Raw genomic sequence first — 22,540 nt, forward strand, 5'->3', positions numbered from 1 at the left:
AGCATAGCTGGGCTGTGTTTCCCAGCCGGATGAACCTTCCGATAGAATGCGCAAAACTCCTTCGAGCCGGAATTGAACCAGCGACCTAAGGATTGCTAACTTTCTTCTACAGTCTTCGGCTCTACCAGCTGAGCTATCGAAGGCTTGTTTTGTCCTTGATCGAAAGCCTCCTAGTTTTAGCTGTTGGAGTTTTGAGCATGAGGTAAAAAGACAATCACTGCTACCATGTGAAAAATAACTCTTGGAGAATGCGGGCATCGATCCCGCTGCCTCTCGCATGCAAAGCGAGCGCTCTACCACTTGAGCTAATCCCCCTGGCGTGACAGTTGTGCCTTTAGTTTCTTGCCACACTTCATAGGGATTTTCTTATCATGTCAGGTGAGAAGCTGCATTGTTATATGGTATTTTTTTTCTGTAAGAATAGCTTTTTTTTTTTTTTTTTTTTTTTTTTAAGTGTGAGTTCCATGTTGCCATAGTAGAAGATCATCGGAGGACTTTACAAGGTGAAGGGTGGCTTCCAAATACATGCACGCCTCTTCCAAGCAAAGCCTTTACATATCTACGGAGAAGACAAAAAACTCTCTGTTGATTTGTGCTTACGTTTTGATCTCCTCACTCCTCAGGTACAACGGAGGAGACCTTTCTAGAAGAGCTGTTTGTAGGTGGACGGAACGAGCATAGCTGGGCTGTGTTTCCCAGCCGGATGAACCTTCCGATAGAATGCGCAAAACTCCTTCGAGCCGGAATTGAACCAGCGACCTAAGGATTGCTAACTTTCTTCTACAGTCTTCGGCTCTACCAGCTGAGCTATCGAAGGCTTGTTTTGTCCTTGATCGAAAGCCTCCTAGTTTTAGCTGTTGGAGTTTTGAGCATGAGGTAAAAAGACAATCACTGCTACCATGTGAAAAATAACTCTTGGAGAATGCGGGCATCGATCCCGCTGCCTCTCGCATGCAAACCGAGCGCTCTACCACTTGAGCTAATCCCCCTGGCATGACAGGTCTGCCTTTAGTTTCTTGCCACACTTCACGGTGATTTTCTCATCATGTCAGGTGAGAAGCTGCAATGCTATATGGCAATTTTTATGTAAGAATAGCTTGCTTTTTTTTTTACAGTGTGAGTTCCATTTTACCATAGTAGAAGATCATCGGAGGAGTTTAAAAGGTGAAGGGTGGCTTACAAATACATGCACACCTCTTCCAAGCAAACCCTTTACATATCTACGAAGAACCGAGGGGTAAGCAATAAAAAACCCCTTAATAGTTTGGAGACGAAAGTTGCAATGTAGCACAATATCAGTCTTATCGAAGAAATATAATGATGACCTGTATAAAAAGAATCAATTAGCAGAGGATGGTTTCGATCCATCGACCTCTGGGTTATGGGCCCAGCACGCTTCCGCTGCGCCACTCTGCTGCCGGTGGTCTGTTAGTTGAGAAGGTCTATTTATCGACTGACTTTTCAAAAGTGGCTAAAATGTATTTGGTCTTTGTGATGGAATCCATCAGCAGGAGCTTATTGTCGGCGCCTCGAGTCCTCCTGAGCATCAGCAATTGTCTCTTTGTTTTTGCTGATTTCTTTTTGTCATATTATGTTAAAAAGTTGATCTGAGAAACCTGTGCCTGGCCTGCCTGGCTGAGAGTTCCTGTAGAAAGATCTGTTTGCGTCTCTGTGGCGCAATTGGTTAGCGTGTTCGGCTGTTAACCGAAAGGATGGTGGTTCAAGCCCACCCAGGGACGATGGTCTTTTTTGCTTAAGTAGCAGCCTATGTACGAGTGAAGAAGGTTCCACGTCGTCTTTCAATTGCTCTCCCGACAAATAACTCTGTTGCTCGCTGCCTACGTTTTGAACTCCCGAGTTAGAATGGAGGAGACTTTTGGAAAAGAGCTCTTTGTATGTGGACGGAAGCAGCTTAGCTGGACTGTGTTTATTCAGGGGCGATGGTCTCTTTGGCTCGAGTAGCATTCTAGGGGTGTAAAAGGTTCCACCTTAGCTTTCGGCTGAGCTGCTCTCCCAACAAAAAACTCTCTGTTGCTTTGTGCTTACGTTTTGAACTCCTCAGGTACAACGGAGGAGACCCTTCTAGAAGAGCTGTTTGTAGGTGGACAGAGGGAGCATAGCTGGGCTGTGTTTACTAGCAGGATGAGCCCTCCGATAGAACGCGCAAACATCCTTCGAGCTGGAATTGAACCAGCAACCCAAGGATTTGCTCATTTACATCTACAGTCTTTGGCTCTACCAGCTGAGCTATTGAAGGCTTGTCTTGGCCTTGGTTGAAAGCCTCCTAGTTTTAGCTGTTGGAGTTTTGAGCATGAGGTGAAAAGGCAATCACTGCTACCATGTGAAAAATAACTCTTGGAGAATGCGGGCATCGATCCCGCTGCCTCTCACATGCGAAGCGAGCGCTCTACCACTTGAGCTAATTCCCCTGGCGTGACAGTTGTGCCTTTAGTTTCTTGCCACACTTCATAGGGATTTTCTTATCATGTCAGGTGAGAAGCTGCATTGTTATATGGTATTTTTTTTCTGTAAGAATAGCTTTTTTTTTTTTTAAGTGTGAGTTCCATGTTGCCATAGTAGAAGATCATCGGAGGACTTTACAAGGTGAAGGGTGGCTTCCAAATGCATGCACGCCTCTTCCAAGCAAAGCCTTTACATATCTACGGAGAAGACAAAAAACTCTCTGTTGATTTGTGCTTACGTTTTGATCTCCTCACTCCTCAGGTACAACGGAGGAGACCTTTCTAGAAGAGCTGTTTGTAGGTGGACGGAACGAGCATAGCTGGGCTGTGTTTCCCAGCCGGATGAACCTTCCGATAGAATGCGCAAAACTCCTTCGAGCCGGAATTGAACCAGCGACCTAAGGATTGCTAACTTTCTTCTACAGTCTTCGGCTCTACCAGCTGAGCTATCGAAGGCTTGTTTTGTCCTTGATCGAAAGCCTCCTAGTTTTAGCTGTTGGAGTTTTGAGCATGAGGTAAAAAGACAATCACTGCTACCATGTGAAAAATAACTCTTGGAGAATGCGGGCATCGATCCCGCTGCCTCTCGCATGCAAAGCGAGCGCTCTACCACTTGAGCTAATCCCCCTGGCATGACAGGTCTGCCTTTAGTTTCTTGCCACACTTCACGGTGATTTTCTCATCATGTCAGGTGAGAAGCTGCAATGCTATATGGCAATTTTTATGTAAGAATAGCTTGCTTTTTTTTTTACAGTGTGAGTTCCATTTTACCATAGTAGAAGATCATCGGAGGAGTTTAAAAGGTGAAGGGTGGCTTACAAATACATGCACACCTCTTCCAAGCAAACCCTTTACATATCTACGAAGAACCGAGGGGTAAGCAATAAAAAACCCCTTAATAGTTTGGAGACGAAAGTTGCAATGTAGCACAATATCAGTCTTATCGAAGAAATATAATGATGACCTGTATAAAAAGAATCAATTAGCAGAGGATGGTTTCGATCCATCGACCTCTGGGTTATGGGCCGAGCACGCTTCCGCTGCGCCACTCTGCTGCCGGTGGTCTGTTCGTTGAGAAGGTCTATTTATCGACTGACTTTTCAAAAGTGGCTAAAATGTATTTGGTCTTTGTGATGGAATCCATCAGCAGGAGCTTATTGTCGGCGCCTCGAGTCCTCCTGAGCATCAGCAATTGTCTCTTTGTTTTTGCTGATTTCTTTTTGTCATATTATGTTAAAAAGTTGATCTGAGAAACCTGTGCCTGGCCTGCCTGGCTGAGAGTTCCTGTAGAAAGATCTGTTTGCGTCTCTGTGGCGCAATTGGTTAGCGCGTTCGGCTGTTAACCGAAAGGATGGTGGTTCAAGCCCACCCAGGGACGATGGTCTTTTTTGCTTAAGTAGCAGCCTATGTACGAGTGAAGAAGGTTCCACGTCGTCTTTCAATTGCTCTCCCGACAAATAACTCTGTTGCTCGCTGCCTACGTTTTGAACTCCCGAGTTAGAATGGAGGAGACTTTTGGAAAAGAGCTCTTTGTATGTGGACGGAAGCAGCTTAGCTGGGCTGTGTTTATTCAGGGGCGATGGTCTCTTTGGCTCGAGTAGCATTCTAGGGGTGTAAAAGGTTCCACGTTAGCTTTCGGCTGAGCTGCTCTCCCAACAAAAAACTCTCTGTTGCTTTGTGCTTACGTTTTGAACTCCTCAGGTACAACGGAGGAAACCCTTCTAGAAGAGCTGTTTGTAGGTGGACAGAGGGAGCATAGCTGGGCTGTGTTTACTAGCAGGATGAGCCCTCCGATAGAACGCGCAAACATCCTTCGAGCTGGAATTGAACCAGCAACCCAAGGATTTGCTCATTTACATCTACAGTCTTTGGCTCTACCAGCTGAGCTATTGAAGGCTTGTCTTGGCCTTGGTTGAAAGCCTCCTAGTTTTAGCTGTTGGAGTTTTGAGCATGAGGTGAAAAGGCAATCACTGCTACCATGTGAAAAATAACTCTTGGAGAATGCGGGCATCGATCCCGCTGCCTCTCACATGCGAAGCGAGCGCTCTACCACTTGAGCTAATTCCCCTGGCGTGACAGTTGTGCCTTTAGTTTCTTGCCACACTTCATAGGGATTTTCTTATCATGTCAGGTGAGAAGCTGCATTGTTATATGGTATTTTTTTTCTGTAAGAATAGCTTTTTTTTTTTTTAAGTGTGAGTTCCATGTTGCCATAGTAGAAGATCATCGGAGGACTTTACAAGGTGAAGGGTGGCTTCCAAATACATGCACGCCTCTTCCAAGCAAAGCCTTTACATATCTACGGAGAAGACAAAAAACTCTCTGTTGATTTGTGCTTACGTTTTGATCTCCTCACTCCTCAGGTACAACGGAGGAGACCTTTCTAGAAGAGCTGTTTGTAGGTGGACGGAACGAGCATAGCTGGGCTGTGTTTCCCAGCCGGATGAACCTTCCGATAGAATGCGCAAAACTCCTTCGAGCCGGAATTGAACCAGCGACCTAAGGATTGCTAACTTTCTTCTACAGTCTTCGGCTCTACCAGCTGAGCTATCGAAGGCTTGTTTTGTCCTTGATCGAAAGCCTCCTAGTTTTAGCTGTTGGAGTTTTGAGCATGAGGTAAAAAGACAATCACTGCTACCATGTGAAAAATAACTCTTGGAGAATGCGGGCATCGATCCCGCTGCCTCTCGCATGCAAACCGAGCGCTCTACCACTTGAGCTAATCCCCCTGGCATGACAGGTCTGCCTTTAGTTTCTTGCCACACTTCACGGTGATTTTCTCATCATGTCAGGTGAGAAGCTGCAATGCTATATGGCAATTTTTATGTAAGAATAGCTTGCTTTTTTTTTTACAGTGTGAGTTCCATTTTACCATAGTAGAAGATCATCGGAGGAGTTTAAAAGGTGAAGGGTGGCTTACAAATACATGCACACCTCTTCCAAGCAAACCCTTTACATATCTACGAAGAACCGAGGGGTAAGCAATAAAAAACCCCTTAATAGTTTGGAGACGAAAGTTGCAATGTAGCACAATATCAGTCTTATCGAAGAAATATAATGATGACCTGTATAAAAAGAATCAATTAGCAGAGGATGGTTTCGATCCATCGACCTCTGGGTTATGGGCCCAGCACGCTTCCGCTGCGCCACTCTGCTGCCGGTGGTCTGTTAGTTGAGAAGGTCTATTTATCGACTGACTTTTCAAAAGTGGCTAAAATGTATTTGGTCTTTGTGATGGAATCCATCAGCAGGAGCTTATTGTCGGCGCCTCGAGTCCTCCTGAGCATCAGCAATTGTCTCTTTGTTTTTGCTGATTTCTTTTTGTCATATTATGTTAAAAAGTTGATCTGAGAAACCTGTGCCTGGCCTGCCTGGCTGAGAGTTCCTGTAGAAAGATCTGTTTGCGTCTCTGTGGCGCAATTGGTTAGCGTGTTCGGCTGTTAACCGAAAGGATGGTGGTTCAAGCCCACCCAGGGACGATGGTCTTTTTTGCTTAAGTAGCAGCCTATGTACGAGTGAAGAAGGTTCCACGTCGTCTTTCAATTGCTCTCCCGACAAATAACTCTGTTGCTCGCTGCCTACGTTTTGAACTCCCGAGTTAGAATGGAGGAGACTTTTGGAAAAGAGCTCTTTGTATGTGGACGGAAGCAGCTTAGCTGGACTGTGTTTATTCAGGGGCGATGGTCTCTTTGGCTCGAGTAGCATTCTAGGGGTGTAAAAGGTTCCACGTTAGCTTTCGGCTGAGCTGCTCTCCCAACAAAAAACTCTCTGTTGCTTTGTGCTTACGTTTTGAACTCCTCAGGTACAACGGAGTAGACCCTTCTAGAAGAGCTGTTTGTAGGTGGACAGAGGGAGCATAGCTGGGCTGTGTTTACTAGCAGGATGAGCCCTCCGATAGAACGCGCAAACATCCTTCGAGCTGGAATTGAACCAGCAACCCAAGGATTTGCTCATTTACATCTACAGTCTTTGGCTCTACCAGCTGAGCTATTGAAGGCTTGTCTTGGCCTTGGTTGAAAGCCTCCTAGTTTTAGCTGTTGGAGTTTTGAGCATGAGGTGAAAAGGCAATCACTGCTACCATGTGAAAAATAACTCTTGGAGAATGCGGGCATCGATCCCGCTGCCTCTCACATGCGAAGCGAGCGCTCTACCACTTGAGCTAATTCCCCTGGCGTGACAGTTGTGCCTTTAGTTTCTTGCCACACTTCATAGGGATTTTCTTATCATGTCAGGTGAGAAGCTGCATTGTTATATGGTATTTTTTTTCTGTAAGAATAGCTTTTTTTTTTTTTTTTTTTTTTTTTTAAGTGTGAGTTCCATGTTGCCATAGTAGAAGATCATCGGAGGACTTTACAAGGTGAAGGGTGGCTTCCAAATACATGCACGCCTCTTCCAAGCAAAGCCTTTACATATCTACGGAGAAGACAAAAAACTCTCTGTTGATTTGTGCTTACGTTTTGATCTCCTCACTCCTCAGGTACAACGGAGGAGACCTTTCTAGAAGAGCTGTTTGTAGGTGGACGGAACGAGCATAGCTGGGCTGTGTTTCCCAGCCGGATGAACCTTCCGATAGAATGCGCAAAACTCCTTCGAGCCGGAATTGAACCAGCGACCTAAGGATTGCTAACTTTCTTCTACAGTCTTCGGCTCTACCAGCTGAGCTATCGAAGGCTTGTTTTGTCCTTGATCGAAAGCCTCCTAGTTTTAGCTGTTGGAGTTTTGAGCATGAGGTAAAAAGACAATCACTGCTACCATGTGAAAAATAACTCTTGGAGAATGCGGGCATCGATCCCGCTGCCTCTCGCATGCAAAGCGAGCGCTCTACCACTTGAGCTAATCCCCCTGGCGTGACAGTTGTGCCTTTAGTTTCTTGCCACACTTCATAGGGATTTTCTTATCATGTCAGGTGAGAAGCTGCATTGTTATATGGTATTTTTTTTCTGTAAGAATAGCTTTTTTTTTTTTTAAGTGTGAGTTCCATGTTGCCATAGTAGAAGATCATCGGAGGACTTTACAAGGTGAAGGGTGGCTTCCAAATACATGCACGCCTCTTCCAAGCAAAGCCTTTACATATCTACGGAGAAGACAAAAAACTCTCTGTTGATTTGTGCTTACGTTTTGATCTCCTCACTCCTCAGGTACAACGGAGGAGACCTTTCTAGAAGAGCTGTTTGTAGGTGGACGGAACGAGCATAGCTGGGCTGTGTTTCCCAGCCGGATGAACCTTCCGATAGAATGCGCAAAACTCCTTCGAGCCGGAATTGAACCAGCGACCTAAGGATTGCTAACTTTCTTCTACAGTCTTCGGCTCTACCAGCTGAGCTATCGAAGGCTTGTTTTGTCCTTGATCGAAAGCCTCCTAGTTTTAGCTGTTGGAGTTTTGAGCATGAGGTAAAAAGACAATCACTGCTACCATGTGAAAAATAACTCTTGGAGAATGCGGGCATCGATCCCGCTGCCTCTCGCATGCAAACCGAGCGCTCTACCACTTGAGCTAATCCCCCTGGCATGACAGGTCTGCCTTTAGTTTCTTGCCACACTTCACGGTGATTTTCTCATCATGTCAGGTGAGAAGCTGCAATGCTATATGGCAATTTTTATGTAAGAATAGCTTGCTTTTTTTTTTACAGTGTGAGTTCCATTTTACCATAGTAGAAGATCATCGGAGGAGTTTAAAAGGTGAAGGGTGGCTTACAAATACATGCACACCTCTTCCAAGCAAACCCTTTACATATCTACGAAGAACCGAGGGGTAAGCAATAAAAAACCCCTTAATAGTTTGGAGACGAAAGTTGCAATGTAGCACAATATCAGTCTTATCGAAGAAATATAATGATGACCTGTATAAAAAGAATCAATTAGCAGAGGATGGTTTCGATCCATCGACCTCTGGGTTATGGGCCCAGCACGCTTCCGCTGCGCCACTCTGCTGCCGGTGGTCTGTTAGTTGAGAAGGTCTATTTATCGACTGACTTTTCAAAAGTGGCTAAAATGTATTTGGTCTTTGTGATGGAATCCATCAGCAGGAGCTTATTGTCGGCGCCTCGAGTCCTCCTGAGCATCAGCAATTGTCTCTTTGTTTTTGCTGATTTCTTTTTGTCATATTATGTTAAAAAGTTGATCTGAGAAACCTGTGCCTGGCCTGCCTGGCTGAGAGTTCCTGTAGAAAGATCTGTTTGCGTCTCTGTGGCGCAATTGGTTAGCGTGTTCGGCTGTTAACCGAAAGGATGGTGGTTCAAGCCCACCCAGGGACGATGGTCTTTTTTGCTTAAGTAGCAGCCTATGTACGAGTGAAGAAGGTTCCACGTCGTCTTTCAATTGCTCTCCCGACAAATAACTCTGTTGCTCGCTGCCTACGTTTTGAACTCCCGAGTTAGAATGGAGGAGACTTTTGGAAAAGAGCTCTTTGTATGTGGACGGAAGCAGCTTAGCTGGACTGTGTTTATTCAGGGGCGATGGTCTCTTTGGCTCGAGTAGCATTCTAGGGGTGTAAAAGGTTCCACGTTAGCTTTCGGCTGAGCTGCTCTCCCAACAAAAAACTCTCTGTTGCTTTGTGCTTACGTTTTGAACTCCTCAGGTACAACGGAGTAGACCCTTCTAGAAGAGCTGTTTGTAGGTGGACAGAGGGAGCATAGCTGGGCTGTGTTTACTAGCAGGATGAGCCCTCCGATAGAACGCGCAAACATCCTTCGAGCTGGAATTGAACCAGCAACCCAAGGATTTGCTCATTTACATCTACAGTCTTTGGCTCTACCAGCTGAGCTATTGAAGGCTTGTCTTGGCCTTGGTTGAAAGCCTCCTAGTTTTAGCTGTTGGAGTTTTGAGCATGAGGTGAAAAGGCAATCACTGCTACCATGTGAAAAATAACTCTTGGAGAATGCGGGCATCGATCCCGCTGCCTCTCACATGCGAAGCGAGCGCTCTACCACTTGAGCTAATTCCCCTGGCGTGACAGTTGTGCCTTTAGTTTCTTGCCACACTTCATAGGGATTTTCTTATCATGTCAGGTGAGAAGCTGCATTGTTATATGGTATTTTTTTTCTGTAAGAATAGCTTTTTTTTTTTTTTTTTTTTTTTTTTAAGTGTGAGTTCCATGTTGCCATAGTAGAAGATCATCGGAGGACTTTACAAGGTGAAGGGTGGCTTCCAAATACATGCACGCCTCTTCCAAGCAAAGCCTTTACATATCTACGGAGAAGACAAAAAACTCTCTGTTGATTTGTGCTTACGTTTTGATCTCCTCACTCCTCAGGTACAACGGAGGAGACCTTTCTAGAAGAGCTGTTTGTAGGTGGACGGAACGAGCATAGCTGGGCTGTGTTTCCCAGCCGGATGAACCTTCCGATAGAATGCGCAAAACTCCTTCGAGCCGGAATTGAACCAGCGACCTAAGGATTGCTAACTTTCTTCTACAGTCTTCGGCTCTACCAGCTGAGCTATCGAAGGCTTGTTTTGTTCTTGATCGAAAGCCTCCTAGTTTTAGCTGTTGGAGTTTTGAGCATGAGGTAAAAAGACAATCACTGCTACCATGTGAAAAATAACTCTTGGAGAATGCGGGCATCGATCCCGCTGCCTCTCGCATGCAAAGCGAGCGCTCTACCACTTGAGCTAATCCCCCTGGCGTGACAGTTGTGCCTTTAGTTTCTTGCCACACTTCATAGGGATTTTCTTATCATGTCAGGTGAGAAGCTGCATTGTTATATGGTATTTTTTTTCTGTAAGAATAGCTTTTTTTTTTTTTAAGTGTGAGTTCCATGTTGCCATAGTAGAAGATCATCGGAGGACTTTACAAGGTGAAGGGTGGCTTCCAAATACATGCACGCCTCTTCCAAGCAAAGCCTTTACATATCTACGGAGAAGACAAAAAACTCTCTGTTGATTTGTGCTTACGTTTTGATCTCCTCACTCCTCAGGTACAACGGAGGAGACCTTTCTAGAAGAGCTGTTTGTAGGTGGACGGAACGAGCATAGCTGGGCTGTGTTTCCCAGCCGGATGAACCTTCCGATAGAATGCGCAAAACTCCTTCGAGCCGGAATTGAACCAGCGACCTAAGGATTGCTAACTTTCTTCTACAGTCTTCGGCTCTACCAGCTGAGCTATCGAAGGCTTGTTTTGTCCTTGATCGAAAGCCTCCTAGTTTTAGCTGTTGGAGTTTTGAGCATGAGGTAAAAAGACAATCACTGCTACCATGTGAAAAATAACTCTTGGAGAATGCGGGCATCGATCCCGCTGCCTCTCGCATGCAAACCGAGCGCTCTACCACTTGAGCTAATCCCCCTGGCATGACAGGTCTGCCTTTAGTTTCTTGCCACACTTCACGGTGATTTTCTCATCATGTCAGGTGAGAAGCTGCAATGCTATATGGCAATTTTTATGTAAGAATAGCTTGCTTTTTTTTTTACAGTGTGAGTTCCATTTTACCATAGTAGAAGATCATCGGAGGAGTTTAAAAGGTGAAGGGTGGCTTACAAATACATGCACACCTCTTCCAAGCAAACCCTTTACATATCTACGAAGAACCGAGGGGTAAGCAATAAAAAACCCCTTAATAGTTTGGAGACGAAAGTTGCAATGTAGCACAATATCAGTCTTATCGAAGAAATATAATGATGACCTGTATAAAAAGAATCAATTAGCAGAGGATGGTTTCGATCCATCGACCTCTGGGTTATGGGCCCAGCACGCTTCCGCTGCGCCACTCTGCTGCCGGTGGTCTGTTAGTTGAGAAGGTCTATTTATCGACTGACTTTTCAAAAGTGGCTAAAATGTATTTGGTCTTTGTGATGGAATCCATCAGCAGGAGCTTATTGTCGGCGCCTCGAGTCCTCCTGAGCATCAGCAATTGTCTCTTTGTTTTTGCTGATTTCTTTTTGTCATATTATGTTAAAAAGTTGATCTGAGAAACCTGTGCCTGGCCTGCCTGGCTGAGAGTTCCTGTAGAAAGATCTGTTTGCGTCTCTGTGGCGCAATTGGTTAGCGTGTTCGGCTGTTAACCGAAAGGATGGTGGTTCAAGCCCACCCAGGGACGATGGTCTTTTTTGCTTAAGTAGCAGCCTATGTACGAGTGAAGAAGGTTCCACGTCGTCTTTCAATTGCTCTCCCGACAAATAACTCTGTTGCTCGCTGCCTACGTTTTGAACTCCCGAGTTAGAATGGAGGAGACTTTTGGAAAAGAGCTCTTTGTATGTGGACGGAAGCAGCTTAGCTGGACTGTGTTTATTCAGGGGCGATGGTCTCTTTGGCTCGAGTAGCATTCTAGGGGTGTAAAAGGTTCCACGTTAGCTTTCGGCTGAGCTGCTCTCCCAACAAAAAACTCTCTGTTGCTTTGTGCTTACGTTTTGAACTCCTCAGGTACAACGGAGTAGACCCTTCTAGAAGAGCTGTTTGTAGGTGGACAGAGGGAGCATAGCTGGGCTGTGTTTACTAGCAGGATGAGCCCTCCGATAGAACGCGCAAACATCCTTCGAGCTGGAATTGAACCAGCAACCCAAGGATTTGCTCATTTACATCTACAGTCTTTGGCTCTACCAGCTGAGCTATTGAAGGCTTGTCTTGGCCTTGGTTGAAAGCCTCCTAGTTTTAGCTGTTGGAGTTTTGAGCATGAGGTGAAAAGGCAATCACTGCTACCATGTGAAAAATAACTCTTGGAGAATGCGGGCATCGATCCCGCTGCCTCTCACATGCGAAGCGAGCGCTCTACCACTTGAGCTAATTCCCCTGGCGTGACAGTTGTGCCTTTAGTTTCTTGCCACACTTCATAGGGATTTTCTTATCATGTCAGGTGAGAAGCTGCATTGTTATATGGTATTTTTTTTCTGTAAGAATAGCTTTTTTTTTTTTTTTTTTTTTTTTTTAAGTGTGAGTTCCATGTTGCCATAGTAGAAGATCATCGGAGGACTTTACAAGGTGAAGGGTGGCTTCCAAATACATGCACGCCTCTTCCAAGCAAAGCCTTTACATATCTACGGAGAAGACAAAAAACTCTCTGTTGATTTGTGCTTACGTTTTGATCTCCTCACTCCTCAGGTACAACGGAGGAGACCTTTCTAGAAGAGCTGTTTGTAGGTGGACGGAACGAGCATAGCTGGGCTGTGTTTCCCAGCCGGATGAACCTTCCGATAGAATGCGCAAAACTCCTTCGAGCCGGAATTGAACCAGCGACCTAAGGATTGCTAACTTTCTTCTACAGTCTTCGGCTCTACCAGCTGAGCTATCGAAGGCTTGTTTTGTCCTTGATCGAAAGCCTCCTAGTTTTAGCTGTTGGAGTTTTGAGCATGAGGTAAAAAGACAATCACTGCTACCATGTGAAAAATAACTCTTGGAGAATGCGGGCATCGATCCCGCTGCCTCTCGCATGCAAAGCGAGCGCTCTACCACTTGAGCTAATCCCCCTGGCGTGACAGTTGTGCCTTTAGTTTCTTGCCACACTTCATAGGGATTTTCTTATCATGTCAGGTGAGAAGCTGCATTGTTATATGGTATTTTTTTTCTGTAAGAATAGCTTTTTTTTTTTTTTTTTTTTTTTTTTAAGTGTGAGTTCCATGTTGCCATAGTAGAAGATCATCGGAGGACTTTACAAGGTGAAGGGTGGCTTCCAAATACATGCACGCCTCTTCCAAGCAAAGCCTTTACATATCTACGGAGAAGACAAAAAACTCTCTGTTGATTTGTGCTTACGTTTTGATCTCCTCACTCCTCAGGTACAACGGAGGAGACCTTTCTAGAAGAGCTGTTTGTAGGTGGACGGAACGAGCATAGCTGGGCTGTGTTTCCCAGCCGGATGAACCTTCCGATAGAATGCGCAAAACTCCTTCGAGCCGGAATTGAACCAGCGACCTAAGGATTGCTAACTTTCTTCTACAGTCTTCGGCTCTACCAGCTGAGCTATCGAAGGCTTGTTTTGTCCTTGATCGAAAGCCTCCTAGTTTTAGCTGTTGGAGTTTTGAGCATGAGGTAAAAAGACAATCACTGCTACCATGTGAAAAATAACTCTTGGAGAATGCGGGCATCGATCCCGCTGCCTCTCGCATGCAAACCGAGCGCTCTACCACTTGAGCTAATCCCCCTGGCATGACAGGTCTGCCTTTAGTTTCTTGCCACACTTCACGGTGATTTTCTCATCATGTCAGGTGAGAAGCTGCAATGCTATATGGCAATTTTTATGTAAGAATAGCTTGCTTTTTTTTTTACAGTGTGAGTTCCATTTTACCATAGTAGAAGATCATCGGAGGAGTTTAAAAGGTGAAGGGTGGCTTACAAATACATGCACACCTCTTCCAAGCAAACCCTTTACATATCTACGAAGAACCGAGGGGTAAGCAATAAAAAACCCCTTAATAGTTTGGAGACGAAAGTTGCAATGTAGCACAATATCAGTCTTATCGAAGAAATATAATGATGACCTGTATAAAAAGAATCAATTAGCAGAGGATGGTTTCGATCCATCGACCTCTGGGTTATGGGCCCAGCACGCTTCCGCTGCGCCACTCTGCTGCCGGTGGTCTGTTAGTTGAGAAGGTCTATTTATCGACTGACTTTTCAAAAGTGGCTAAAATGTATTTGGTCTTTGTGATGGAATCCATCAGCAGGAGCTTATTGTCGGCGCCTCGAGTCCTCCTGAGCATCAGCAATTGTCTCTTTGTTTTTGCTGATTTCTTTTTGTCATATTATGTTAAAAAGTTGATCTGAGAAACCTGTGCCTGGCCTGCCTGGCTGAGAGTTCCTGTAGAAAGATCTGTTTGCGTCTCTGTGGCGCAATTGGTTAGCGTGTTCGGCTGTTAACCGAAAGGATGGTGGTTCAAGCCCACCCAGGGACGATGGTCTTTTTTGCTTAAGTAGCAGCCTATGTACGAGTGAAGAAGGTTCCACGTCGTCTTTCAATTGCTCTCCCGACAAATAACTCTGTTGCTCGCTGCCTACGTTTTGAACTCCCGAGTTAGAATGGAGGAGACTTTTGGAAAAGAGCTCTTTGTATGTGGACGGAAGCAGCTTAGCTGGACTGTGTTTATTCAGGGGCGATGGTCTCTTTGGCTCGAGTAGCATTCTAGGGGTGTAAAAGGTTCCACCTTAGCTTTCGGCTGAGCTGCTCTCCCAACAAAAAACTCTCTGTTGCTTTGTGCTTACGTTTTGAACTCCTCAGGCACAACGGAGGAGACCCTTCTAGAAGAGCTGTTTGTAGGTGGACAGAGGGAGCATAGCTGGGCTGTGTTTACTAGCAGGATGAGCCCTCCGATAGAACGCGCAAACATCCTTCGAGCTGGAATTGAACCAGCAACCCAAGGATTTGCTCATTTACATCTACAGTCTTTGGCTCTACCAGCTGAGCTATTGAAGGCTTGTCTTGGCCTTGGTTGAAAGCCTCCTAGTTTTAGCTGTTGGAGTTTTGAGCATGAGGTGAAAAGGCAATCACTGCTACCATGTGAAAAATAACTCTTGGAGAATGCGGGCATCGATCCCGCTGCCTCTCACATGCGAAGCGAGCGCTCTACCACTTGAGCTAATTCCCCTGGCGTGACAGTTGTGCCTTTAGTTTCTTGCCACACTTCATAGGGATTTTCTTATCATGTCAGGTGAGAAGCTGCATTGTTATATGGTATTTTTTTTCTGTAAGAATAGCTTTTTTTTTTTTTAAGTGTGAGTTCCATGTTGCCATAGTAGAAGATCATCGGAGGACTTTACAAGGTGAAGGGTGGCTTCCAAATGCATGCACGCCTCTTCCAAGCAAAGCCTTTACATATCTACGGAGAAGACAAAAAACTCTCTGTTGATTTGTGCTTACGTTTTGATCTCCTCACTCCTCAGGTACAACGGAGGAGACCTTTCTAGAAGAGCTGTTTGTAGGTGGACGGAACGAGCATAGCTGGGCTGTGTTTCCCAGCCGGATGAACCTTCCGATAGAATGCGCAAAACTCCTTCGAGCCGGAATTGAACCAGCGACCTAAGGATTGCTAACTTTCTTCTACAGTCTTCGGCTCTACCAGCTGAGCTATCGAAGGCTTGTTTTGTCCTTGATCGAAAGCCTCCTAGTTTTAGCTGTTGGAGTTTTGAGCATGAGGTAAAAAGACAATCACTGCTACCATGTGAAAAATAACTCTTGGAGAATGCGGGCATCGATCCCGCTGCCTCTCGCATGCAAAGCGAGCGCTCTACCACTTGAGCTAATCCCCCTGGCATGACAGGTCTGCCTTTAGTTTCTTGCCACACTTCACGGTGATTTTCTCATCATGTCAGGTGAGAAGCTGCAATGCTATATGGCAATTTTTATGTAAGAATAGCTTGCTTTTTTTTTTACAGTGTGAGTTCCATTTTACCATAGTAGAAGATCATCGGAGGAGTTTAAAAGGTGAAGGGTGGCTTACAAATACATGCACACCTCTTCCAAGCAAACCCTTTACATATCTACGAAGAACCGAGGGGTAAGCAATAAAAAACCCCTTAATAGTTTGGAGACGAAAGTTGCAATGTAGCACAATATCAGTCTTATCGAAGAAATATAATGATGACCTGTATAAAAAGAATCAATTAGCAGAGGATGGTTTCGATCCATCGACCTCTGGGTTATGGGCCGAGCACGCTTCCGCTGCGCCACTCTGCTGCCGGTGGTCTGTTCGTTGAGAAGGTCTATTTATCGACTGACTTTTCAAAAGTGGCTAAAATGTATTTGGTCTTTGTGATGGAATCCATCAGCAGGAGCTTATTGTCGGCGCCTCGAGTCCTCCTGAGCATCAGCAATTGTCTCTTTGTTTTTGCTGATTTCTTTTTGTCATATTATGTTAAAAAGTTGATCTGAGAAACCTGTGCCTGGCCTGCCTGGCTGAGAGTTCCTGTAGAAAGATCTGTTTGCGTCTCTGTGGCGCAATTGGTTAGCGCGTTTGGCTGTTAACCGAAAGGATGGTGGTTCAAGCCCACCCAGGGACGATGGTCTTTTTTGCTTAAGTAGCAGCCTATGTACGAGTGAAGAAGGTTCCACGTCGTCTTTCAATTGCTCTCCCGACAAATAACTCTGTTGCTCGCTGCCTACGTTTTGAACTCCCGAGTTAGAATGGAGGAGACTTTTGGAAAAGAGCTCTTTGTATGTGGACGGAAGCAGCTTAGCTGGGCTGTGTTTATTCAGGGGCGATGGTCTCTTTGGCTCGAGTAGCATTCTAGGGGTGTAAAAGGTTCCACGTTAGCTTTCGGCTGAGCTGCTCTCCCAACAAAAAACTCTCTGTTGCTTTGTGCTTACGTTTTGAACTCCTCAGGTACAACGGAGGAAACCCTTCTAGAAGAGCTGTTTGTAGGTGGACAGAGGGAGCATAGCTGGGCTGTGTTTACTAGCAGGATGAGCCCTCCGATAGAACGCGCAAACATCCTTCGAGCTGGAATTGAACCAGCAACCCAAGGATTTGCTCATTTACATCTACAGTCTTTGGCTCTACCAGCTGAGCTATTGAAGGCTTGTCTTGGCCTTGGTTGAAAGCCTCCTAGTTTTAGCTGTTGGAGTTTTGAGCATGAGGTGAAAAGGCAATCACTGCTACCATGTGAAAAATAACTCTTGGAGAATGCGGGCATCGATCCCGCTGCCTCTCACATGCGAAGCGAGCGCTCTACCACTTGAGCTAATTCCCCTGGCGTGACAGTTGTGCCTTTAGTTTCTTGCCACACTTCATAGGGATTTTCTTATCATGTCAGGTGAGAAGCTGCATTGTTATATGGTATTTTTTTTCTGTAAGAATAGCTTTTTTTTTTTTTAAGTGTGAGTTCCATGTTGCCATAGTAGAAGATCATCGGAGGACTTTACAAGGTGAAGGGTGGCTTCCAAATACATGCACGCCTCTTCCAAGCAAAGCCTTTACATATCTACGGAGAAGACAAAAAACTCTCTGTTGATTTGTGCTTACGTTTTGATCTCCTCACTCCTCAGGTACAACGGAGGAGACCTTTCTAGAAGAGCTGTTTGTAGGTGGACGGAACGAGCATAGCTGGGCTGTGTTTCCCAGCCGGATGAACCTTCCGATAGAATGCGCAAAACTCCTTCGAGCCGGAATTGAACCAGCGACCTAAGGATTGCTAACTTTCTTCTACAGTCTTCGGCTCTACCAGCTGAGCTATCGAAGGCTTGTTTTGTCCTTGATCGAAAGCCTCCTAGTTTTAGCTGTTGGAGTTTTGAGCATGAGGTAAAAAGACAATCACTGCTACCATGTGAAAAATAACTCTTGGAGAATGCGGGCATCGATCCCGCTGCCTCTCGCATGCAAACCGAGCGCTCTACCACTTGAGCTAATCCCCCTGGCATGACAGGTCTGCCTTTAGTTTCTTGCCACACTTCACGGTGATTTTCTCATCATGTCAGGTGAGAAGCTGCAATGCTATATGGCAATTTTTATGTAAGAATAGCTTGCTTTTTTTTTTACAGTGTGAGTTCCATTTTACCATAGTAGAAGATCATCGGAGGAGTTTAAAAGGTGAAGGGTGGCTTACAAATACATGCACACCTCTTCCAAGCAAACCCTTTACATATCTACGAAGAACCGAGGGGTAAGCAATAAAAAACCCCTTAATAGTTTGGAGACGAAAGTTGCAATGTAGCACAATATCAGTCTTATCGAAGAAATATAATGATGACCTGTATAAAAAGAATCAATTAGCAGAGGATGGTTTCGATCCATCGACCTCTGGGTTATGGGCCCAGCACGCTTCCGCTGCGCCACTCTGCTGCCGGTGGTCTGTTAGTTGAGAAGGTCTATTTATCGACTGACTTTTCAAAAGTGGCTAAAATGTATTTGGTCTTTGTGATGGAATCCATCAGCAGGAGCTTATTGTCGGCGCCTCGAGTCCTCCTGAGCATCAGCAATTGTCTCTTTGTTTTTGCTGATTTCTTTTTGTCATATTATGTTAAAAAGTTGATCTGAGAAACCTGTGCCTGGCCTGCCTGGCTGAGAGTTCCTGTAGAAAGATCTGTTTGCGTCTCTGTGGCGCAATTGGTTAGCGTGTTCGGCTGTTAACCGAAAGGATGGTGGTTCAAGCCCACCCAGGGACGATGGTCTTTTTTGCTTAAGTAGCAGCCTATGTACGAGTGAAGAAGGTTCCACGTCGTCTTTCAATTGCTCTCCCGACAAATAACTCTGTTGCTCGCTGCCTACGTTTTGAACTCCCGAGTTAGAATGGAGGAGACTTTTGGAAAAGAGCTCTTTGTATGTGGACGGAAGCAGCTTAGCTGGACTGTGTTTATTCAGGGGCGATGGTCTCTTTGGCTCGAGTAGCATTCTAGGGGTGTAAAAGGTTCCACGTTAGCTTTCGGCTGAGCTGCTCTCCCAACAAAAAACTCTCTGTTGCTTTGTGCTTACGTTTTGAACTCCTCAGGTACAACGGAGTAGACCCTTCTAGAAGAGCTGTTTGTAGGTGGACAGAGGGAGCATAGCTGGGCTGTGTTTACTAGCAGGATGAGCCCTCCGATAGAACGCGCAAACATCCTTCGAGCTGGAATTGAACCAGCAACCCAAGGATTTGCTCATTTACATCTACAGTCTTTGGCTCTACCAGCTGAGCTATTGAAGGCTTGTCTTGGCCTTGGTTGAAAGCCTCCTAGTTTTAGCTGTTGGAGTTTTGAGCATGAGGTGAAAAGGCAATCACTGCTACCATGTGAAAAATAACTCTTGGAGAATGCGGGCATCGATCCCGCTGCCTCTCACATGCGAAGCGAGCGCTCTACCACTTGAGCTAATTCCCCTGGCGTGACAGTTGTGCCTTTAGTTTCTTGCCACACTTCATAGGGATTTTCTTATCATGTCAGGTGAGAAGCTGCATTGTTATATGGTATTTTTTTTCTGTAAGAATAGCTTTTTTTTTTTTTTTTTTTTTTTTTTAAGTGTGAGTTCCATGTTGCCATAGTAGAAGATCATCGGAGGACTTTACAAGGTGAAGGGTGGCTTCCAAATACATGCACGCCTCTTCCAAGCAAAGCCTTTACATATCTACGGAGAAGACAAAAAACTCTCTGTTGATTTGTGCTTACGTTTTGATCTCCTCACTCCTCAGGTACAACGGAGGAGACCTTTCTAGAAGAGCTGTTTGTAGGTGGACGGAACGAGCATAGCTGGGCTGTGTTTCCCAGCCGGATGAACCTTCCGATAGAATGCGCAAAACTCCTTCGAGCCGGAATTGAACCAGCGACCTAAGGATTGCTAACTTTCTTCTACAGTCTTCGGCTCTACCAGCTGAGCTATCGAAGGCTTGTTTTGTCCTTGATCGAAAGCCTCCTAGTTTTAGCTGTTGGAGTTTTGAGCATGAGGTAAAAAGACAATCACTGCTACCATGTGAAAAATAACTCTTGGAGAATGCGGGCATCGATCCCGCTGCCTCTCGCATGCAAACCGAGCGCTCTACCACTTGAGCTAATCCCCCTGGCGTGACAGTTGTGCCTTTAGTTTCTTGCCACACTTCATAGGGATTTTCTTATCATGTCAGGTGAGAAGCTGCATTGTTATATGGTATTTTTTTTCTGTAAGAATAGCTTTTTTTTTTTTTTTTTTTTTTTTTTTTAAGTGTGAGTTCCATGTTGCCATAGTAGAAGATCATCGGAGGACTTTACAAGGTGAAGGGTGGCTTCCAAATACATGCACGCCTCTTCCAAGCAAAGCCTTTACATATCTACGGAGAAGACAAAAAACTCTCTGTTGATTTGTGCTTACGTTTTGATCTCCTCACTCCTCAGGTACAACGGAGGAGACCTTTCTAGAAGAGCTGTTTGTAGGTGGACGGAACGAGCATAGCTGGGCTGTGTTTCCCAGCCGGATGAACCTTCCGATAGAATGCGCAAAACTCCTTCGAGCCGGAATTGAACCAGCGACCTAAGGATTGCTAACTTTCTTCTACAGTCTTCAGCTCTACCAGCTGAGCTATCGAAGGCTTGTTTTGTCCTTGATCGAAAGCCTCCTAGTTTTAGCTGTTGGAGTTTTGAGCATGAGGTAAAAAGACAATCACTGCTACCATGTGAAAAATAACTCTTGGAGAATGCGGGCATCGATCCCGCTGCCTCTCGCATGCAAACCGAGCGCTCTACCACTTGAGCTAATCCCCCTGGCATGACAGGTCTGCCTTTAGTTTCTTGCCACACTTCACGGTGATTTTCTCATCATGTCAGGTGAGAAGCTGCAATGCTATATGGCAATTTTTATGTAAGAATAGCTTGCTTTTTTTTTTACAGTGTGAGTTCCATTTTACCATAGTAGAAGATCATCGGAGGAGTTTAAAAGGTGAAGGGTGGCTTACAAATACATGCACACCTCTTCCAAGCAAACCCTTTACATATCTACGAAGAACCGAGGGGTAAGCAATAAAAAACCCCTTAATAGTTTGGAGACGAAAGTTGCAATGTAGCACAATATCAGTCTTATCGAAGAAATATAATGATGACCTGTATAAAAAGAATCAATTAGCAGAGGATGGTTTCGATCCATCGACCTCTGGGTTATGGGCCCAGCACGCTTCCGCTGCGCCACTCTGCTGCCGGTGGTCTGTTAGTTGAGAAGGTCTATTTATCGACTGACTTTTCAAAAGTGGCTAAAATGTATTTGGTCTTTGTGATGGAATCCATCAGCAGGAGCTTATTGTCGGCGCCTCGAGTCCTCCTGAGCATCAGCAATTGTCTCTTTGTTTTTGCTGATTTCTTTTTGTCATATTATGTTAAAAAGTTGATCTGAGAAACCTGTGCCTGGCCTGCCTGGCTGAGAGTTCCTGTAGAAAGATCTGTTTGCGTCTCTGTGGCGCAATTGGTTAGCGTGTTCGGCTGTTAACCGAAAGGATGGTGGTTCAAGCCCACCCAGGGACGATGGTCTTTTTTGCTTAAGTAGCAGCCTATGTACGAGTGAAGAAGGTTCCACGTCGTCTTTCAATTGCTCTCCCGACAAATAACTCTGTTGCTCGCTGCCTACGTTTTGAACTCCCGAGTTAGAATGGAGGAGACTTTTGGAAAAGAGCTCTTTGTATGTGGACGGAAGCAGCTTAGCTGGACTGTGTTTATTCAGGGGCGATGGTCTCTTTGGCTCGAGTAGCATTCTAGGGGTGTAAAAGGTTCCACGTTAGCTTTCGGCTGAGCTGCTCTCCCAACAAAAAACTCTCTGTTGCTTTGTGCTTACGTTTTGAACTCCTCAGGTACAACGGAGGAGACCCTTCTAGAAGAGCTGTTTGTAGGTGGACAGAGGGAGCATAGCTGGGCTGTGTTTACTAGCAGGATGAGCCCTCCGATAGAACGCGCAAACATCCTTCGAGCTGGAATTGAACCAGCAACCCAAGGATTTGCTCATTTACATCTACAGTCTTTGGCTCTACCAGCTGAGCTATTGAAGGCTTGTCTTGGCCTTGGTTGAAAGCCTCCTAGTTTTAGCTGTTGGAGTTTTGAGCATGAGGTGAAAAGGCAATCACTGCTACCATGTGAAAAATAACTCTTGGAGAATGCGGGCATCGATCCCGCTGCCTCTCACATGCGAAGCGAGCGCTCTACCACTTGAGCTAATTCCCCTGGCGTGACAGTTGTGCCTTTAGTTTCTTGCCACACTTCATAGGGATTTTCTTATCATGTCAGGTGAGAAGCTGCATTGTTATATGGTATTTTTTTTCTGTAAGAATAGCTTTTTTTTTTTTTTTTTTTTTTTTTTAAGTGTGAGTTCCATGTTGCCATAGTAGAAGATCATCGGAGGACTTTACAAGGTGAAGGGTGGCTTCCAAATACATGCACGCCTCTTCCAAGCAAAGCCTTTACATATCTACGGAGAAGACAAAAAACTCTCTGTTGATTTGTGCTTACGTTTTGATCTCCTCACTCCTCAGGTACAACGGAGGAGACCTTTCTAGAAGAGCTGTTTGTAGGTGGACGGAACGAGCATAGCTGGGCTGTGTTTCCCAGCCGGATGAACCTTCCGATAGAATGCGCAAAACTCCTTCGAGCCGGAATTGAACCAGCGACCTAAGGATTGCTAACTTTCTTCTACAGTCTTCGGCTCTACCAGCTGAGCTATCGAAGGCTTGTTTTGTCCTTGATCGAAAGCCTCCTAGTTTTAGCTGTTGGAGTTTTGAGCATGAGGTAAAAAGACAATCACTG

General features: G+C 45.2%; 16 non-coding genes across 16 annotated transcripts; 1 reads left to right on the forward strand and 15 right to left on the reverse strand.

Moving 5' to 3' along the window:
* Window positions 1-242: 242 nt before the first annotated feature.
* TRNAA-UGC (transfer RNA alanine (anticodon UGC)) lies at window positions 243-315 on the reverse strand. Its single transcript has one exon. It is a non-coding gene; the product is annotated as a tRNA-Ala (tRNA).
* Window positions 316-2,356: 2,041 nt separating this feature from the next.
* TRNAA-CGC (transfer RNA alanine (anticodon CGC)) lies at window positions 2,357-2,429 on the reverse strand. The gene has a single exon. It is a non-coding gene; the product is annotated as a tRNA-Ala (tRNA).
* A 588-nt stretch (window positions 2,430-3,017) lies between these two features.
* On the reverse strand, window positions 3,018-3,090 carry TRNAA-UGC (transfer RNA alanine (anticodon UGC)). Its single transcript has one exon. It is a non-coding gene; the product is annotated as a tRNA-Ala (tRNA).
* A 676-nt stretch (window positions 3,091-3,766) lies between these two features.
* Window positions 3,767-3,840, forward strand: TRNAN-GUU (transfer RNA asparagine (anticodon GUU)). The gene has a single exon. It is a non-coding gene; the product is annotated as a tRNA-Asn (tRNA).
* A 617-nt stretch (window positions 3,841-4,457) lies between these two features.
* TRNAA-CGC (transfer RNA alanine (anticodon CGC)) lies at window positions 4,458-4,530 on the reverse strand. The gene has a single exon. It is a non-coding gene; the product is annotated as a tRNA-Ala (tRNA).
* Window positions 4,531-6,558: 2,028 nt separating this feature from the next.
* TRNAA-CGC (transfer RNA alanine (anticodon CGC)) lies at window positions 6,559-6,631 on the reverse strand. Its single transcript has one exon. It is a non-coding gene; the product is annotated as a tRNA-Ala (tRNA).
* A 601-nt stretch (window positions 6,632-7,232) lies between these two features.
* On the reverse strand, window positions 7,233-7,305 carry TRNAA-UGC (transfer RNA alanine (anticodon UGC)). The gene has a single exon. It is a non-coding gene; the product is annotated as a tRNA-Ala (tRNA).
* A 2,028-nt stretch (window positions 7,306-9,333) lies between these two features.
* TRNAA-CGC (transfer RNA alanine (anticodon CGC)) lies at window positions 9,334-9,406 on the reverse strand. The gene has a single exon. It is a non-coding gene; the product is annotated as a tRNA-Ala (tRNA).
* Window positions 9,407-10,007: 601 nt separating this feature from the next.
* TRNAA-UGC (transfer RNA alanine (anticodon UGC)) lies at window positions 10,008-10,080 on the reverse strand. Its single transcript has one exon. It is a non-coding gene; the product is annotated as a tRNA-Ala (tRNA).
* A 2,028-nt stretch (window positions 10,081-12,108) lies between these two features.
* Window positions 12,109-12,181, reverse strand: TRNAA-CGC (transfer RNA alanine (anticodon CGC)). The gene has a single exon. It is a non-coding gene; the product is annotated as a tRNA-Ala (tRNA).
* Window positions 12,182-12,782: 601 nt separating this feature from the next.
* TRNAA-UGC (transfer RNA alanine (anticodon UGC)) lies at window positions 12,783-12,855 on the reverse strand. The gene has a single exon. It is a non-coding gene; the product is annotated as a tRNA-Ala (tRNA).
* A 2,041-nt stretch (window positions 12,856-14,896) lies between these two features.
* On the reverse strand, window positions 14,897-14,969 carry TRNAA-CGC (transfer RNA alanine (anticodon CGC)). Its single transcript has one exon. It is a non-coding gene; the product is annotated as a tRNA-Ala (tRNA).
* Window positions 14,970-15,557: 588 nt separating this feature from the next.
* On the reverse strand, window positions 15,558-15,630 carry TRNAA-UGC (transfer RNA alanine (anticodon UGC)). Its single transcript has one exon. It is a non-coding gene; the product is annotated as a tRNA-Ala (tRNA).
* A 1,367-nt stretch (window positions 15,631-16,997) lies between these two features.
* On the reverse strand, window positions 16,998-17,070 carry TRNAA-CGC (transfer RNA alanine (anticodon CGC)). The gene has a single exon. It is a non-coding gene; the product is annotated as a tRNA-Ala (tRNA).
* A 2,028-nt stretch (window positions 17,071-19,098) lies between these two features.
* On the reverse strand, window positions 19,099-19,171 carry TRNAA-CGC (transfer RNA alanine (anticodon CGC)). The gene has a single exon. It is a non-coding gene; the product is annotated as a tRNA-Ala (tRNA).
* Window positions 19,172-21,888: 2,717 nt separating this feature from the next.
* Window positions 21,889-21,961, reverse strand: TRNAA-CGC (transfer RNA alanine (anticodon CGC)). The gene has a single exon. It is a non-coding gene; the product is annotated as a tRNA-Ala (tRNA).
* Between the last annotated feature and the right edge of the window lie 579 nt (window positions 21,962-22,540).

Source organism: Anomaloglossus baeobatrachus, chromosome 3 (genome assembly GCF_048569485.1).
Source record: "Anomaloglossus baeobatrachus isolate aAnoBae1 chromosome 3, aAnoBae1.hap1, whole genome shotgun sequence".
NCBI lineage: Eukaryota > Metazoa > Chordata > Amphibia > Anura > Aromobatidae > Anomaloglossus > Anomaloglossus baeobatrachus.